The sequence below is a fragment of the Cupressus sempervirens genome, chromosome 6 (genome assembly GCF_028749045.1).
Source record: "Cupressus sempervirens isolate cs-2001-9-10 chromosome 6, ASM2874904v1, whole genome shotgun sequence".
NCBI lineage: Eukaryota > Viridiplantae > Streptophyta > Pinopsida > Cupressales > Cupressaceae > Cupressus > Cupressus sempervirens.
Window position 1 is genome coordinate 59,057,832 of NC_143123.1, and position 14,157 is coordinate 59,071,988.

Consider the following 14,157-nt stretch of genomic DNA (forward strand, 5'->3'; position numbering starts at 1 on the left):
CTCGCAGGTAGATGTCGTCTTTAACAATGGACCATGGTCTGTGCATTCTTCCTTGTGTTTTTTTCAAAAATGGTCACGAGACTTCACAATCTCAGATGATAAAAAGCTTAAGGTTCCTGTATGGGTCAAGTTCCCAGATTTACCCCTACCTTGCTAGCCTTTCATTGAGTCCATTGCCAAATCCCTTGGCAAATTTGTCACCAAGGAGCCTAAGAAATTCTTCAATGCCCGCCCATAATGACGCATTTGCGTAGAGGTGGATCTTTCCAACGATCTCAAGGATTATGTGGAAATTCAAATTAGGACTAAAACCTTCTCTCAAAAGGTTCTTTACTTGAACCTCCCCAACACCTGTTATAAGTGCCAGCCCACGAAACACAAGATCAACGACTGCCCTCTAGCTACGCCTAGCGTCAAGCCCACGCCTAAAGATGCCCCTATCAAATAGGCTGAAGGGAAAAAAGAAGAATGAGTTACTGTTGGATGTAAGGGCAAGGCTCCCTCAAATCCCTTGCCCCCCAAGCAGTCCTATGCTGCGATCACTGCAGTTCCTCCTATCCCTATAGGAGCGCCAATTCCAGCTAGCATAGGGACACAAGTGGTGGACAAAGGAACTGTTTCTGGAGTTTTACAAGTTTCAAACCTTGCTGGCTTGCAAGGGATTAAGGTAGCCACCAGGGTTTCTACCTTGGCTAGGGTGTGAACTCTTCTTGCTACCTCTTCTATAGCACCACCATTGACGTGGCATTCTCGCAGTCCTCCTAGATGTGTGGAGATACTAGAGGTGAAATGTCAGGCCGTAAGTCCAAAGGGATTTCTTTCTGACTTCAACCATGTTTCTACCTTCTTGTAGAATAGCTACTCCTCTCTCGAGGATGAAGATGAAATAGAAGAGTTCTCATGAACTTCCTATCATGTAATGTTCGAGGTCTCACAGACCTCCCCAGAAAGTACTATGTTTGGGATGTCTGTCATAGACTTGGTAATTTAGATTTTCTCTGTCTGCAAGAAGTTAAAATTTCTAGTTTCATGCTTTCTTTGGCATGCCATGTAATTTGGCAGGATGGCGTGATGTTTTCTTCCTAGCACGAACCTGACCGAGGTGGTGTAGTTACTCTCCTGTCACCTCGCCTTCATTCTACTATTATTTTTCACAATTCTAACCCCACACATAGAATTATTTGGCTTTTTATTTCCATTAATAATCATTCTTTAAGAGTCATTAACATTTATGCTTCTAATGATGCTGTGGAAAGATCCCATATGTGGACCTAGCTAGTTGAAAACTTGCCTCTAGCTACTTGGGTTATGTGTGGGGACTTTAATATGGTTGAAGTGGCCTCTAACAAAGATGTCATTCTACCTTTTCGCTGGACAGATGGGAAAAGACAAGCCTGGTATTACATGTGCAATAAATTGGGCCTTTTTTATTGCCAAGATAGTGGGGTTTGGCACACTTGGTCGCATATTAAAAGGCCTTGATCGTGCTATGATCACTGCACAATCTTTTTTCTCTTTTTTTGAGGATCGAGATTCTCCTGTCATTCCCCTACCAGATGTGATGTTATCTGACCACTACCCCATTTATTTTGTCATTTCTTGGCAAACAGCTGTCCCAAAGGTGGCCAAGTCTCAGTTCTTCCTCAACACATCTGTGTTGATGTATGCTTCCACCATTTCACACATCCTACGTGTTTGGAACTTGGAGCCACATCCACATTCTCAAAGGGGTTGGATTCAATGGTGGAATGATGCCATTACCAGAACTGGTCAGTTCTTGCATATTTATGGGCTACAATTGGCTATGTTCTGTAAATGGTCATATGACACTAGCACACTTTCCCTCAAAAAATCCTTTGAGGCCCTCACCCTCAATCCCTTTGATGTGGACTTGCAAATTCAACTTGCCAAGCGTTGCCATGAAAAACAAATTGCTGATAATTATGTTGCATGGGAGCACAAATCAAACCCCATCTCCACTGGTTGGAGGTTGGTGACAAAACCTCGAAGGAGTTTTTTTAGGCTCTTCGTGCCTATCATACCAATGTTGGGATTAAAAAAATCAAACAAGGAAATGTTGTTCTGTCTAGTCTCCCCGCCATCCTGCAAGCATTTGGTCATCACTATGAGAAAGTGTTTGCTTTGCAAGGAAATTCGGTTGCTCAGGAGGAAGCTCTCAGAAAGTGTGTTTTTGTTACTCCAAACTATCTAGTAGTTGAGCAATGTGCTTTCTGTGAGAAACTTCTTTTCCTCGGAGACCTTAAAGAGGTGATCTACTCCATGGTGGATGTCAAGTCCCCTGGGTGTGATAGGTTCCCTTTTGAATTCTAAAAACACCTTTGGGAGCATATAGGTCCTGATCTGCACAAAGTTTATCTTGAAGCCTATCACTCCAAATGCTTAGGAGCCATTATAAACAAAGGAAATATCAAATTCATACCTAAAGCTGGTGATCCAAAGGATATATGTAATTGGAGACCCATTACTCTTCTAAATGTGTGATACAAGATCGTTGCCAAGGCACACTCTCTCAAAATCAGGCACATGTTGCCCTTAATTGTGCGACCGGAGAAAACGGGATTCATCAAGTCCAAATATATTCTTGACAACATCATTGTTGTCTAGGAGGGAATGGAATGGGCTTGCAAGTCCAATTAGAAGGCCATCTTTTTAAAGATAGATTTTGCTAAAGCCTATGATCGCATTGAATGGCCCTTCATCTTTGCTATGCTCTAGGCTCTGGGTTTTGCCCCAACTTCCTCTATTCCATGGAGATGCTCTTTGGGGATGCTAATGCTTGCATTACCATCAACAATTCGCAATTGGAGACTTTTGGACTTTTTTCGTTCCATCAGAAAAGGTTGTCTATTAACTCTTGCACTTTATGTCCTTGCTACGAAAGGTTTTGGATATTTTCTTGTGCATTCTGTGTCCTTAGGACTAGTTCATGGCATTTCCTTGCTTGAATCATCCTCCCAATTAGTCAATGGACACTTTGCTGATGATTTTTTTCTCACTCTTTTAGAGGATGAAGAAAACATTAATAATGCTTCAAGTTGCCTAGACACCTTTTGTCAAGCTTTTGGTTCTGCCATTCAATGGCATAAAATGCTCTACTTTCGCTAGTCCTTTCTATGAGCTCCACCTTGGCTCAGCCAGTTTCAGTGGAAATGGGTTGTTCAGAGAGAAATCTTCCACTTTCTTGACATTCCTTTTGTGTTCTAGGCATCGCCTATGGAACTTTGGAATGTTGTGCTGGCTAAAATTAGCAAAAAGCTTGACTACTGGATCACAAAGCCGCTCTCCCTCATGGGAAAATTCTAGATTTTCTCTAAGATTCTTGCGGCCACTCATGTGTGTTACTCCTCCTATTGGGTTCCATCTAAAGCTTCTTACATGAAGCTGGAAAGATTGCTCAAGGATTTTCTTTGGGCCTCTGGTTATGATCACCATGGCTTTCACAAAGTGGCCTAGGATTTATGTTGTCTTCCAAAAGACTCCAGTGGTCTTGGCTTTCTTTCCACTTGGAGACAAGGCCTTGCTCTTTATGGAAAATGGATTATTAGGGCTCTCTTAGGAGATGAAGCTTGGAAGATTCTAGTTTGGCACTGCATTTCTTCTGGTTTCCTTGTCAACGAGCTTGCTTGGAAGGGGATTGGTTTCCAAACCCTTCTTATTATGTGTGAGCTTGTGGTTATTTAGGGCTCCTTCATCATCAAGAGCATCTGGAAATCCTGGGAGGCTGTTAAGCCTTGGCTTCGATGGGCTGGAGATGAATTTTGCAATGGCCTCTCCTTGAATCAACATAACATATGGTGGTCTCCCTTGTTTTCCATTCAAGGTACTCCCCTCACCAAGAATCAAGGGGCCAATGCTCTATTTTTTTTCAAACATGGCATTAGAACTCCTAAGGACCTCTTTTCACGGGTCACCATGAGTTTTAGGACCTAGGAAGATATACAAGTACAGTATTGCCTTGTCCATTCAGACTGGCAGATTTTTGACCTTCTGCTTTTTTCCATCCCTGTTCACTTAGTTCATAAAGTGGGGATTCATTCTATTCGCCCTTGGTGGCTTAATTGGAGGTGGTTTCCTGCCACTCCTTTTTCTAATTACAAGCCAAGTTTGGGTTGCAGATGGCTTTCGCCTCATCTTCCCATGGTGGATATGCTAAATCGTAGATGGTATTTGCAATCTTCCCTTTCTCAATGGAGAAAATGCTTTGACACCATATGGAATGCTATAACTAAACCCAAGATTGTGCATTTTGCTTGGTGCCTAGCCTTCCAAGGTCTTCCACTAGGGCCTTGGCTCAAACACATTGGGGTTCCTGACCCTAGATGCCCCTTTTGTGGACAACCATAGTCTTCCTTGCATATTTTTTGGTTATGCAAGCCTGCTCAGAATTATTGGCACTAGATTCATGATTTTTTCAAGCCATTCAGACCTGAGTCTTTCTCTTGGCATATGATTTTACTGGGTGACTCTCCCAAATTTCCTCAAAAGTTCACCCAGATTTGGCATACCTTTAGGCTAGAGATCCTATTTTCTCTATGGAAAGTAAGGAATGTAGTTCTTTTCAAACACAATTTTTTGGATGTTAACATTACTGTGTATACTAAGGCATGCATTTGTAATAATGTAATTATGCAGATTCAAGTGCAAGCTAATAAAGTTGTACTCGAAGTTGTTCACCTGTAGGAGCTACTTAATCACTAGGGAAATGCTCCTTGTATTGTTGCTAGAGTTCCTCCAGATGCCTTAGTGGAGACCTCAATGACCCATAGCCGCTGTCCTCCGTGCCATTCCTTCGGCCACCACTCGCACACCCTGCGCTCCCAAGCTTCCTACCACCACTCTCCTAGCAGTGGTGATGGAAAATGGAGGCACTGCTCAGCTTCCCCACCCCGTGGTGGTACTAGTTGGTCCCCAACTCCTCCTCCTAGTTCTCATTATGTGCACTCAGGGAAGTGGCCTCACCTGGACTTGGCAATTTCTCCTCTGCGGCTAGAGATTAAAGATGTGGAGGCTGCCACTGTTGTTGCTGCTGGTGATGATGGTTGGATTTTTCCCAGCCCACCCCCCAATCCTAAAGATGATTGGGGTTTTCAAGATAAAGATGATCCACCATCCTCGGCTGGCACTACTTTGGCAACCTGAGGTTGCCTTTTATGTTTTTTTTTTGATGAATAGTTTATGATTCCGGCTATGGTCATGTTTTTATTTCGGCTTCAACCATTTGAACTCTTTCACGGGGTGATCTTGTATCCCCTGGCCCCTTTTTTGTGAATTGTAAACTAAGTAATTTTATTAATAGAAAAGGTCACTATTCATCAAAAATAATATGTTGAGTTAAAGGGTAGGAGGAATATGTTGTGCTTTATTGATTATTTGTGAATTCTCAATGTATTATAGAAGTGATGGATAAATTGAATGCTTTTGTAATAAGCATAAAGAAAATATGTACCCAATCTTCTAGCATATACTTTAGTATAACCAGGCTAGGTCAAGAATAATGTGGCAAAGGCTCACTAATCTATAGACTAGTTTACAATGCATAAAATTTATATATTTTTATGCTAGAATGTTTCATGAATGTATGGCATAATTTTAATGTAAATAAGGTTGTGTTAGATGTTAAATAAAAAATATAAGGTAAGTGTATAAAAATAGAGGACTAAAAAGAAGGTTTAAGATGTCACTATTTTCCTGAATCAACAATTTCTGAATTTTGATGAGAAATTGAAGATAGTTAGACTCAAAATTTCATCATACTACAAAAACAAAAGTTCTTGTCCTGCAAATCTAGTTTCTAAACTACTATTTTTTTGTTAAAATGGGGAGTTTAAGGCCCTTAAAAAGGGAGAGCACAAAACGTGATATATATTTTTTTATTAAAAACATAACATAGTGTCAGGTGTGCTCCACCTAAAATGTTAGCTTTTGCTTTTGAAAATTTTTAATTACTCTGGTCAAAATATAAAAAAATAGGGTGTGCACACTTTTGAATGCATTGGAATCCACCAATCCTAAGGCTTGGATTGGCCTTAGAGATCCAACCCAAAGGCTTGGTGGACTCAAATAGGTATGGAACATGTTTTTCAGCTAGTTCATACAAAAAAACATAACATTTTTTGTATACCTTCCATCGATTTTACTCATGGTTGGATATCAATAAAATCAAGTTACATGATCTTGTAGATTTATTTGTTAGCTATCTAACTATATAACTTATTTTGAATTGAGAATATGCTTAGTCTTTCATCATTAATTTATTTTGAATGTATGTCCATTTTTTGTCAAAAATCAATGTGTAATATTTTGGGATTATATTTTGGCTCGTTCATCCAATTTTGTAACAAGTTATTTTAAAAGAAACTAGACTCTATTCTACACTATAAAAAAAACATTGATTTTAGTAGGTGTAAAAAATTTGCCTTAGGGAAAAATCACCCAAGACCAAGGAACTCAAGCACAAGCACAACAATTGACCAAAAAGAGTATGATCAAAATGATGATATAATATTCATTCAATGTGTAAGTACACTAGGAGTGCCTGTATATAAAGGCCTCTAGAATGCTTCTAGAATGCATAGGAATCAACAACATGATAAGTCATATAACTAGGCACATGTCCACCAGATAGGGTTATCCTCCATTAACCATAGGAGTAAGTGTGATGATGAGAGGATAAGCCTACAAAGGTGTAGCACACATAAATATGTTGTCGACACCATGTGCTAAAATATGAGTGTGAATAACTGTGTTGTTTATATGAAAACTCAGTTAATTATGCAAACTCCAGTGTTGTAGACACCATGTGTTGAATTAGAGTTGCTTACTCTAGTGTTGTCAACATGACAACTCATAAGAGTAAGCAAACTCCTAAGTGTATCACCTAAGAAATAATAAAATAATGCATTAACCTAAGTAAACTTAAGTAAAATGTAATAAGTAAATAATTATTTACACCAAAACCCCCCCTTAAGTGCAACTTAGGGGAATGCACTTAAGCTTACAAAAGCTAGAATGAAATGCATGATGGGTCCCGGTTGCTAGGCCATATTAGGTACCCATGTACATAATGAAATGAAATCTCTCATAAAGTGGAGAAAGAGGAAAAACCTCATGGGAAAAACCCTCCCCCAAAAAGAGAGATGAAAAAACTAGATGCATGGATGGATGGAGTAATCAAGACCCCCCTATTACGACATACATCAAGTATATACAAAAGTAAAGTATGAGAAGGAAAAAACTCATCAGAGGAAAAATTCCCCCCACCCCGCCCCCCCCCCCCCCCCCCCCAAAAAAAAGAGAAGAAGAAGAAAGAGAAGGTAGTCTCCCCTATCCAATGAAGAGTGTCGATCAGTGATAGTTGCTCCCATGTAGAAGCTAATCCAGGAATGTTGAATACTATTCCTCCCCTTTGGAAGAAACAATAGCATAGGTACATAAGAGATGCTTCCCCTATGTGTAGAAATAATCTCGATGATCAATGATGTGTCTAAAACTTGCTCAACTATTCTCGTGTTGATACTAACTGTCGCCCCTTCCAATGCTGCTGAAAAGAATAATGTTGGATCTAGAAAGGATGTATGTAGAACCTATCTCAAAGAATCTACTATCTCCTCAACTAATAAAGAGACCTCTTGCAATTGTTGTACATAAGGATCCACAATCACATCAACCTGTGAAGATCAATTATGTAGAGAATGGACATGAGGGTTAGAGTGAGCCCTTGCAAAAACTAAAGAAGGATCTTCTCTATCAAAGAGAAGATGTATATCATTAATGATGTCTTCCAAATCTGCTATGTATGACTCCACAAACAAACTTGAAATATCTGCTATGTAGTCATTCTCTAATGCTGGACCTGGAAGACAAGGTGTACCCTATTGTGCTAGACCTACCACTATGACAATATAGGCATGTGGAATGTGTTGATGTCATGACCTCTATGCATCTGTCAATAGGATCCCACATATCTGAATCTGTTGAACCATTATCGTTTGTGTCACTATCAGTTTCCACAATGTATGAAGTGTAGAGAGGATTAGAGGATAAGCTAGGTGAACTTTCCTCAAAGTATACATTCCTCTCTATGAAAATCTCATGAGTCTCAGGATCCATAAGTCTATATGCCTTAACAGTGTCTTCATATTCGATGAAAGTACAAGGCCTAGGTGGTGGTGCCTTGCATCCCCTGGAAGATATTTTTGCCCATGTTGGACAACCAAAGACTCTGAAGTGACTCACAATTGGTTTTCTACCGCACCATGCCTCAAAAGGAGTTTTTCCATCTAAGCCATTATGAGGAGACTTGTTAAGTATGTGATTGGCACTGCTGATTGCTTTGACTTCAAGTAATGGATCTAGAGACTTGGTTTGTATCATGCAACTTGACATAGACTTTAGAGTTTGTAACCTCAGTGCTGCAACATCTATCTTGTGCGAACTGAGTGTTGGTGGATTCTGAAGATCAATACCATCAAGTTTGAAAAAGTCTTTAAGTCTTGTGTTCACATATTTGCTTTCATTGTCCATCCTTAGAACTTTGATGGCTTTCCTTGATTGATGTTCAACGTGACTCTTGAAGGCTAGAAACTTGTACAACACTTCATTCTTGTGATGAAGAAAGTAGACCCATGTGTAGTGTGAAAATTCATCAATGAAAGTAAGTATGTAGCAACCTTGGCTAACTAATGTTAGTACAAAAGGACTTGCTAATACCATGTGAACCAACTGAAGAACAACTGGTGTTCTTGAATACTTCCCTTTAGTAAACTTCTCCTCTAGATGCATATCCATTGAACATGTTGAACATTCACCATTAGAAAAGTTGATTGTAGGCAGAGCTTTGACCATGTTTTGTGAGAAAGGTTGCTCAAGATAGTGGAAGGCTAGATGTCCATACCGCTCATGCCATAATTTGATTTGTGGATGAGATTGAGTCAACAAAGCATGTGAAGGAGATTTAGGCACAAAGTGGGAGAAAGAATACAACCTTGTGTCATGATTAACTTTCCCCACCGCAACCAATGAATTATCTTTTAGAGTACACACCATTACTGAATCTGGAAGGAACTCAACTTTATTTCCATCTCCAAGGTGATTGATTTCGTAAATTGAGAGGAGATTAGAGCTTAGGTTAGGAACATAGAGAATGTCTTTGAACTCTCTATTTTCCATCTCCACTTGTCCTTTCCCTTCAACTTCCATTTTTGTATTATCTCCTACAAACATGTGTGGTACCTTGGACTACTTCAGTGAAGAAAAATCTCCTTTTGAAGAACCCATATAATATGAGGCACCTGAGTCAAGAATCCATTATGTTGAAGAACTTGATTTTTCCATAAGTGCTTGCCCTTTGCCCTTTGAATCTGAAGATGAGGATCCTTTCTCCTTATAAGCATTAGGAAATGGAACATTGTGTTTCTTTATGATGTTTGTTAAATCATCAATCTTTTTATGCTAACATTCATGTTCATCATACCCAACTTCTTGCAATAAGCACACTTTTTCTTCTCCTTATTATTGTCCCCCTTCTTATTTGAATTCGAGGAAGACTTGCCTTGTTGATTTGATGATGGTGTTGTCTTTTTTGTATCCTCTGATTTCTTATTCTTCCACTTCTTATTCTTGCCTTTTCCTTTATTTGAAGATTGACCAGCTGAATTTTGAGAACCCTCATTATTGGCCACCAATGCCTTAGACTTAGATGACTGGAGAATTTTCATTGATTTCAACTTCTTTTCTTCTTCATCCAACAATGTAGCATAGTGATCAAAAGAGACTTTCTGATAGGCAGACCCTAATGTAGTCCTTGATGTGTTATAAGAAGAAACAAATGTGGAGTACTTAGATGGCAGCTTATTATGTCTGAGATAGATTAACCTATCATCTTTAATAGCACTACCACAATCATCAGGCTTTGTTCTTAATTCATTCACCTTCATGACAAGTTCTTGTATGGAATCAAATGTCTTAGGATCTAAGGAGACAAGCTCATCTTCAACTTTGTAAACATCCTCTTCAGAAACTTTACCATATAGGTTTTGGAGGGTATCCCAAGCTTCCTTGGATGTACGAGACTTCTGGATTTGATATATGATCTTGTCTTCAACCCCCAAAAAAATATCACCTAGGGCTTTCCTATCCATTGTTTCCCAAGCTAAAATTCTAGTTGCAGATACTTGATCACCTATTGGTTTAGGAAGGGTACCATCTACATATTGAGAAACTCCATTATGCATTAAATGACACCACATTTTAATTAACCATGTAGCATAGTTATGTGGTGTTAATTTTGGAGACTAAAATTTTTCATGATGCAAAAAATGAAAGAAAACAATAGGAAAAGGGGAACACAACACTAAGAAACACCCCTCCTTTTCACTCAATCAAGAAACCCCCCAAAAAAGATGCTTTTGGCACTTTATATGTAGTGTGTTTACAATGGCCACTTGCCACTTTTGGCCTTAGTGGACTTCTAAATTTCCTTTTTACAACCTCCTTATGGAGTTCAAAACTGGAACATTACAATGTATCTTAGATATAAAACAATTCTAAAGAATATCAAAGCATTACAATGCAGAAAAGGACCCAATTTTGGAAGTGACACTTTTGTCCACACAACCCTATAATCTAATTACAGATCTAGAAAGTAGACAAAAAATAATGCACTTTAAAAAAAATGAAACTTGTTTTCGAGTCCAAATGAGCCTGTATGAAGCATATAAAGTTGCAAAATGCAAGATTCAATTTTTGACAAATCCGTGCACCAAAATTAGAAAAAAATTGCATTACTAAAAAGTTTAAGAAATTTTAGCCAAAATTTTAAAAAATTGCACCTAATTTGGAGTCAGGATGACTAAGATATGGTTGTTAAAGTAAATAATTAATTAATTATTAATTATTTATTCTATTTACTTAAGCTTACTTAGGAAAATGCATTTCATTAATTAGTTGTAGTTTAGGATTTTGTTATAAGTTGTTGATAGTATGGGAGTTTGTTCTCTCCTAAGTCATACTTATCCTCTCACCTTGTTCGAGGACTTTCCACCTCATGTGGATGTATGCTTAGTTGTCACAATTATCTCCTAGTGTCTTCTAGCTTGTTCTAGGAGATTCCTTGAGCTCTTTATATTCAAGCTCCCTCATTGTATTTTCATTAACACATTCTCATTGTAAATACATATTTTCTTGTGTTTATAATATTTTCTCTCTCATGTCCATTTAGGGTTTTTCCCTTGCTCCACGCTCTTCCTTCCTTGGCTTCCTTTTGATAGTGTTTTGCATGCCAGTGATCTTGGGCATCTTCAGAGTTGGATTTCATCAACTCCAACATGGTATCAGAGCCTTCCTGTTGCTGCTTTGTTGAAATTTTTTTGAAGCCGTGATTCAGAGACACAAACCCTAGTTTGTTTGTGCATTTTTCTTTAAATTAGGGGAACAGTGAATTTTTGAAGCACATTGGGCTGAAATGGACACTGCCATTAGATCCGTAAGGCCATTTGCAGTCAGGGTTCATATAAAACTTTTCAATTTTGGAGACAGAGCTCCGAGAGGCAAAAAAAATTTGTTTGGGAGGCCCTGATACCATGTTGAAGGTTTTTTGAAGCCGTGATTCGGAGACAAACCCTAGTTTGTTTGTGTATTTTTCTTCAAATCAGGGGAACAATGAATTTTTGGAGCACATTGGGCTCAAACAAATGCTACCATTGGATCCGAAAGGCCATTTGTAGTTAGGATTCATATAAAACTTTTCGATTTTGGAGACAGAGCTCCGAGAGGCAAAAAAGTTTTTGTTCGGGAGGCCGTACGGATGATTTTTAGGGCATTTATTGCGATTTTATTTTTAAAAATGCAAGGTTGCTGCCGCACCACCACAGTCCCACCTGTGTGCCACTCAGGTGCGGCCACCACCACTCGGCCAGCCTACCACCCTCCTGGTGGCACCTCTGTTTTGTAGTGTCACTCTGCTAGTGTTTTCCAGCTGCTCTGCCCCTGTTTCCTTCGTTGCACCTAGTTAGCTCCCCTCTCCTGTACCTACCCCATGGATCCTTTCACCTACTAACACATGGTAGCTCCTTGCCTGGTCGAAAATAGCATGCATAGTCACTCCTTGGTCCAGTCAACAGGCATTGTCAGCACTGTGTGGACATGACACCTCAATGTTTGTAGCCACACTTGGCACCGCGTGGAGGTGACACGTGGCATGGGTGCCATGTGGCACATTGCCACACGGACCCTACCACATCACTTGTCACATCAAATTTTTCCATGTGGATCTAACATGTGGCACCCTTTTTTGCTATGACAGGTCGCAAGCTATCAATTTTAAGCTCATTGTTTGCTTGCGTCAGCATGACATCAGCACTGCATCATTAGCCCTTGCACCTCTCCAAGGTCATTTTGGACCTACCTTCAATTTTTTGGTCATAACTTGAGCATACAGAGGTATTTTTCCGATCTAAAAGAAGTGCCAGAAAGATAGTTCTAAGATGAAGACATTGATGTAGGTATTTTTAGGTTTTGATGCAATTTTGTACTTTTTTTGCAGTCAAAGTTTGAAGTCTTTTTTTTTACTCTGGCAAGCTTTTCTTTTGCGTCCCATGTCCATTTTTTGAAAACATTATATTTTTGAAAAGCTGGTTTTGTCTACTTTTCAGAAATGCTATCATTTCCTTTAGATTCTACCCCATGCTCTTTCTATCAGTATTTTGGCATTTTTAGTCCATGGTGGATATCTTGGGTGTTCCAGGTCCGAGGATCATTTTCTTGGTATGGGATCCTTTGTTTTGGGCTATACTTTGTTTTGTTGTAGCTTTTTTTCATTTTTGATCATTGTAGCTATCATTTTGAAGCTCTTTTATGTATCACACTAAGATAAAGTGCCACTCTTGCATTTTGAGGGTCATGAACGTTGTTTTGAGACAGTTGTACTTGCACTATTTTCATAAAGCACCATGGGGGGATAGTAGTTGCCATGTTTGTGCCATCTTCCTTTGTCAAGTGAGTGTCCCTTCCATGACATTAGCCCCATGCAGAGTCACTTTGACCATGTCTTTATGGGTGTTTGTACCTCTTTCCCTCTCTCGTCATTCTTGGTTCATTTGCAGGAGACTTTGGCCCACCTTTTTCGTTGCCTGTCATCTCACCCCATCTGCATTAAGGGGGGGTTATTTTGTTTTTCTAATGCATCTATGGTTTGATGGTTCATTAGTGTGAACTATGTATTTAGTGGTTGATCCTATATACAAGGCGATTGCAATGGCTAGCTACCTATGCATTTTGGTGAGATGGATCATCTACCATATAGACATGCTCGGTTCATGCCTTTTTCTTCCATGGAGATTCTTCAGATCAGCAGTTTTCTTCTTGATGTTAGAATTTTGCTGCTTTTCATGCTTCAGTGATGCTCTTCATGATCACTCCTTGTTCCTATTTTAGGGGACATTCCCCTAGTTGGAGGCTTTTTCAGTTCTTCACTAGGTTCTTACTTGTTTTTGGGGGAGGGTTTTTTCCACGTGGTTTTCTCTCTTTCTCCATTTTTAGAGGTTACATCTTTTGCATTTGTACATGGGTACCTAACATGGCCTTGTTGTCGGGACCCATTTTGCATTTCTGCATTTCTTAGTTTTGTGAGTTTAAGGCATTTCCCTAAGTTGCACTTAAGGGGGGCTGTTAGAGTAAATAATTAATTATTTATTCTATTTACTTAAGCTTACTTAGGAAAATGCATTTCATTAATTAGTTGTAGTCTAGGAGTTTGTTCTCTCCTAAGTCATACTTATCCTCTCACCTTGTTTGAGGACTTTCCACCTCATGTGGATGTATGCTTAGCTATCACACTTATCTCCTAGTGTTTTCTAGCTTGTTCTAGGAGATTCCTCAAAATCTTTATATTCGAGCTCCCTCATTGTATTTTCATTAACACATTCTCATTCTAAATACATATTTTCTTGTGTTTGCAGTATTTTCTCTCTCATGTCCATTTAGGGTTTTTCCCTTGCTCCACGCTCTTCCTTTCTTGGCTTCCCTTTAACAGGTTTTTGCATGTAGGTGATCTTGGACGTCTTTGGAGTTGAATTTCATCAACTCCAACAATGGCCTCCTAAAGTCAGACTGTCAAATCAAAAATCAATCTGGAGAGGG